This window comes from Oncorhynchus nerka, linkage group LG25 (genome assembly GCF_034236695.1).
Source record: "Oncorhynchus nerka isolate Pitt River linkage group LG25, Oner_Uvic_2.0, whole genome shotgun sequence".
Lineage (NCBI taxonomy): Eukaryota > Metazoa > Chordata > Actinopteri > Salmoniformes > Salmonidae > Oncorhynchus > Oncorhynchus nerka.
In genome coordinates, this window is record NC_088420.1 from 51,903,678 (window position 1) to 51,909,794 (window position 6,117).

Sequence of the window (6,117 nt, forward strand, 5' to 3'; positions counted from 1 at the left end):
GTTACGTTACGTTGCGTTAGGAGAACGACAATAGCTGGCTAGCTAACCTAGAAAATCGCTCTAGACTACACAATTATCTTTGAAACAAAGACGGCTATGTAGCTAGCTACGATCAAACAAATCACACCGTTGGGACTGTAATGAAATGAAATGAAAATGTGATACTACCTGTGGAGCGAAGCGGAATGCGACCGGAATGCGAAAGTTCTATTCAGTAGACGTTGGCTGGCTATTGGCTAGCTAGGAGTGTCTCCTGCAGACCGAAGCGCGGATGCGACCGGCTCGCTCCAACCCGGAAGTTCAACGTGGCCAAACAGTTGTATGTTTGTTTCATCAGACCAGAGGACATTTCTCCAAAAAGTACTCTCTTTGTCCCCATGTGCAGTTGCAAACCGTAGTCTGGCTTTTTTAAATGGCAGTTTTGGAGCAGTGGCTTTTTCCTTGCTGAGCGGCCTTTCAGGTTGTGTCGATATAGGACTCCTTTTACTGTGGATATAGATACTTTTGTACCCTTTTCCTCCAGCATCGTCACAAGGTCCTTTGCTGTTGTTCTGGGATTGATTTGCATTTTTTGCACCAAAGTACGTTCATCTCCAGGAGACAGAACGCATCTCCTTCCTGAACGGTATGACGGCTGCATGGTCCCATGGTGTTTATACTTGCGTACTATTGTTTGTACAGATGAACGTGGTAGCTTCAGGAGTTTGTAAACTGCTCCCAAGGATGAACCAGACTTGTGGAGGTCTACAATATTTTTCCTGAGGTCATGGCTGATTTCTTTTGATTTTCCCATGATGTCAAGCAAAGAGGCACTGAGTTTGAAGGTAGGCCTTGAAATGCATCCACAGGTACACCTCCAACTGACTCAAATGGTGTCAATTAGCCTATCAGAAGCTTCTAAAGCCATGACATCATTTTCTGGAAATGTCAAGGCTATTTAAAAAGGCACAGTCAACTTGGTGTATGTAAACTTCTGACCCACTGGAATTGTGATACAGTGAATTCTAAGTGATATAATCTGTCTGTAAACAACTGTTGGAAAAATTACTTGTGTCATGCACCGACTTGCCAAAACTATAGTTTGTTAACAAGAAATTTGCAGAGTGGTTGAAAAACAAGTTAATGACTACAACCTACGTGTATGTAAACGTCCTACTTCAACTGTAAATCTTGGTGGGGCAAACTAAAAAAAATAGGTTTTAGATGCATGCCAGCAAAGCCACTACACTGAGAAACACTAAACAATACATGAATTGCACTATAACGGTGACAAACTCTGCCCACAAACTGTTAGAGCCTACATAAACCTGTCCCAACAGCAGAGCTTTCTTTTCAGAACCATGGAGTGACTCCTTACCACTGCAACACCTGGCTATCAGCGGAGCCTTGTCTTGCAGCTGTGGTATCCCAGAAGGTCTACCCCGGGGGATGGTAATAAAGGGGAGGTACGTGAGGCGACGTTGGCTCCCTCTGCTGGGAATACGGGCGCTGGGCACCCAGACACAGACAGCTCCAAGTGGAGGTAATTAGGGAAAGTGCCAACCAGCCGTGGAGGCCAAATAAAAGGATCACTGTGGCACACCGTGAGGGAGAACGGGGAGAGACAGACACCGAGCAAAAGTAGAGAAGGACCAAGCCAAACTTAAGTGATTTTCTTTATGTTTATGTTCTGTCATAGTAAAGTTGTTTTTGCGGAATAAAATCTCCCGTCTCTATCTTTGCACGCTCAACCCAACACCCCACGGTTTACCATACAGCGTAACAATTAATTCAGCCTCATTTACTGCCTTTAAAATGTATTGAAACAAACATAGCTGTTATGGCGGACTTGCCATATGGATGTCTTGCTCCCAGGCAGACTAAATAACTTTTTTGCCCGCTTTGAGGACAATACAGTGCCACTGACACGGCCCGCAACCAAAACATGCGGACTCTCCTTCACTGCAGCCGACGTGAGGAAAACATTTAAACGTGTTAACCCTCGCAAGGCTGCAGGCCCAGACGGCATCCCCAGCCGAGCCCTCAGAGCATGCGCAGAACAGCTGGCTGGTGTGTTTACGGACATATTCAATCAATCCCTATCCCAGTCTGCTGTTCCCACATGCTTCAAGAGGGCCACCATTGTTCCTGTTCCCAAGAAAGCTAAGGTAACTGAGCTAAACGACTACCGCCCAGTAGCACTCACTTCCGTCATCATGAAGTGCTTTGAGAGACTAGTCAAGGACCATATCACCTCCACCCTACCTGACACCCTAGACCCACTCCAATTTGCTTACCGCCCAAATAGGTCCACAGACGACGCAATCTCAACCACACTGCACACTGCCCTAACCCATCTGGACAAGAGGAATACCTATGTGAGAATGCTGTTCATCGACTACAGCTCGGCATTTAACACCATAGTACCCTCCAAGCTCGTCATCAAGCTCGAGACCCTGGGTCTCGACCCCGCCCTGTGCAATTGGGTACTGGACTTCCTGACGGGCCGCCCCCAGGTGGTGAGGGTAGGCAACAACATCTCCACCCCGCTGATCTTCAACACTGGGGCCCCACAAGGGTGCGTTCTGAGCCCTCTCCTGTACTCCCTGTTCACCCACGACTGCGTGGCCACGCATGCCTCCAACTCAATCATCAAGTTTGCGGACGACATAACAGTGGTAGGCTTGATTACCAACAACGATGAGACGGCCTACAGGGAGGAGGTGAGGGCCCTCGGAGTGTGGTGTCAGGAAAATAACCTCACACTCAACGTCAACAAAACTAAGGAGATGATTGTGGACTCCAGGAAACAGCAGAGGGAACACCCCCCTATCCACATCGATGGAACAGTAGTGGAGAGGGTAGTAAGTTTTAAGTTCCTCGGCGTACACATCACAGACAAACTGAATTGGTCCACCCACACAGACAGCATCGTGAAGAAGGCGCAGCAGCGCCTCTTCAACCTCAGGAGGCTGAAGAAATTTGGCTTGTCACCAAAAGCACTCACAAACTTCTACAGATGCACAATCGAGAGCATCCTGGCGGGCTGTATCACCGCCTGGTACGGCAACTGCTCCGCCCACAACCGTAAGGCTCTCCAGAGGGTAGTGAGGTCTGCACAACACATCACCGGGGGCAAACTACCTGCCCTCCAGGACACCTACACCACCCGATGTCACAGGAAGGCCATAAAGATCATCAAGGACAACAACCACCCGAGCCACTGCCTGTTCACCCCGCTATCATCCAGAAGGCGAGGTCAGTACAGGTGCATCAAAGCTGGGACCGAGAGACTGAAAAACAGCTTCTATCTCAAGGCCATCAGACTGTTAAACAGCCACCACTAACATTGAGTGGCTGCTGCCAACACACTGACTCAACTCCAGCCACTTTAATAATGGGAATTGATGGGAAATATATCACTAACCACTTTAAACAATGCTACCTAATATAATGTTTGCATACCCTACATCATTCATCTCATATGTATACGTATATACTGTACTCTATATCATCTACTGCATCTTTATGTAATGCATTTATCACTAGCCACTTTAACTATGCCACTTTGTTTACATACTCATCTCATATGTATATACTGTACTCGATACCATCTACTGCATCTTGCCTATGCCGCTCTGTACCATCACTCCTTCATATATCTTTATGTACATATTCTTTATCCCCTTACACTTGTGTCTCTAAGGTAGTAGTTTTGGAATTGTTAGCTAGATTACTTGTTGGTTATTACTGCATTGTCGGAACTAGAAGTACAAGCATTTTGCTACACTCGCATTAACATCTGTTAACCATGTGTATGTGACAAATAAATTTGATTTGATATGTGGTTTCTACTGACAATTGACATGTACAAACTATGGCATAAGGGACGACGAGCAGATAAGATGCAATCCATAATTTCGATTAAGACATTAATGAGCGAGCTAGGACAGACGTAGTAAATATAACTATTTGTTCAGCACTTTTGAAATGTACAGGGACAGAATTCAGAACATGGGCCATTCTTACAGTATTCTCCCTGTACACCAAAGTCAGAACAGTAGGTTAAATAAAGGGGGCATATAAGCTTTTACAATAGTTGATGATTACATTTCTCTAAAACGGGCTATAGGCTACATGTGCACCACCAAGTCAGAACAGTAAGCTCAGTTGAGGGGGAAAGGGACCAAATTATTAGGGTGAGGCACATGGGCTACTAACAGCTTACTAGACAACATACACTTAGTATTACTGTCTTAGCTACAATATACATACCTCCCTGGCATATTACATCATTTATGCAGCAGCATACAATATACTTTGGACTCACCTTGTTGTGCTGTGCTCACTTGAACGGTCTATGTGGGCAAATTTTGTCATCAAAGTCTGGCATTCTCTGGATTTATGGTGCTTTCAAGACACCTGGGAACCCGGATAAAAACAATGTCGAATCATGATGTCAGTGATCTTCAAGTCGGAGCTCCAGAAAGAGGACAGTTTTCCCTGCTTGGAATTCCGAGTTGGATGACCGTTCAAAACGTATTTTTCCGGTCGGAGCTCGTTGTTTTTCCAGAGTTCCCAGTTTTCTTGAACTCACTGAAGTCTGAGATGTCCTAGTTCTGAGTTTCCAGTTGTTTTGAACACGTCAGCAATCATGCTGGATTGACAGCATGACATGTATTCAAAGTTTTCTAGCTCAATGTTGAATGTTCTCTTTTAAGCTTGGAAAAGAGACCCTTACACCCAGACTTGGACCAGACACTCACTCCACTGAATAGCAGGCTAGTGATTGCTTTGCAACTCTTGCAGTTAGCCACTGATTCCTTCCTTGAGCCTTCTTGTATCGGCACTTTTAATGTAACTCTATGGCAGCACCCAAGTTGCTTGAATTTTTGCGTTCTCCCCGTAGATTTTGCGGTGACGTAGTGTCCCCATGAGTGACAGAACACTGAGCCAAGATCAGCAAAACTAGAGAACATTACCATCCCCTATGCTCCGTATTTTCTGCTGGCTCACCGCACCACCACAGAAAGCACTGAGCTAGGCTGAAACACCTGCATTTTGGAGCTGCCTTTCTCAAGAAAGCAAAAAAAAGAGACCATATTCAAATGCAGCTTTATTAACACAATGATTTTTTAAATCGATAAAAAAAAGAAAGTTTTACATTGTTTGCAAACTTATATAACAATAAAATAACATGCAAAACAGGCGGCCTCTGAATGGCGGGGCGCAACTACATACTGGTAGTAGGTAGCTACACAATACTTACATACTGTAACTGTAATGTACATCTCAGGGTGCAGGCCAGGGTTTGAAGCTGTCATATTATATAGATATTTTTTTATGCAGAGTATCATTTGTTTTCTGGGAATGAAAATGACATCACTTGGAGCTACTTGTTGACCATGGAGAAGGATGACCAGGGAGAAGGATGAACATGGAGAAGGATGACCATGGAGAAGGATGACCAGGAGAAGGATGACCAGGGAGAAGGATGACCAGGGAGAAGGATGAACATGGAGAAGGATGACCAGGGAGAAGGATGACCAGGGAGAAGGATGACCATGGAGAAGGATGACCATGGAGAAGGATGACCAGGGAGAAGGTAAGAAAGGCCTCCATGTCTGTCAGGTTTACACTAGACATTTTCAGAAGAGACACAATTCAAGTATGAGTGCATTGGCTGTAATGTACATCCGTAATATTGTAATGACACAATGTAAACCCTGGCTAACTTAGGGTTGCTGGTGAGTTTTCCAGGTGTTAATACTGCATTCTTCCTCAGATTGGTATCTCCAACCCAGAGGACCAGCAGAAGGTTCTGAGTGTGGTGAAGGAGATGCATCTGGACCGGGTCGACCTGGACACACTCAGCCAGCTTGAGAACATAAACAACGGGTATAGTACAAATCTTTTTTTCTTTCTATTAGAGTAATCCCTTCCAAGTTTACACATGCATTATACTTTTAAACACATAAGCCTAAAGACCAGGGTTTCGCAACTGAATCCTGGAGAGAGGATGTCCACAGCAGGGTTTCATAATACCCCCCCCCCCCCAGACACATCACATTTTTGTTTTAACCCTAAAATGCCACACCTGATTCAATTAGTCAAGGGCTTGATGATTACTTGACTAAT

The 6,117-nt window shown here is 45.1% G+C and overlaps 1 pseudogene; it reads left to right on the top strand.

Annotated features, from left to right (window-relative positions):
- LOC135564581 (ankyrin repeat, SAM and basic leucine zipper domain-containing protein 1-like) overlaps positions 1 to 5,914 on the top strand; it is a 40,071-nt pseudogene extending 34,157 nt beyond the window's left edge.
- Positions 5,915 to 6,117: the final 203 nt, after the last annotated feature.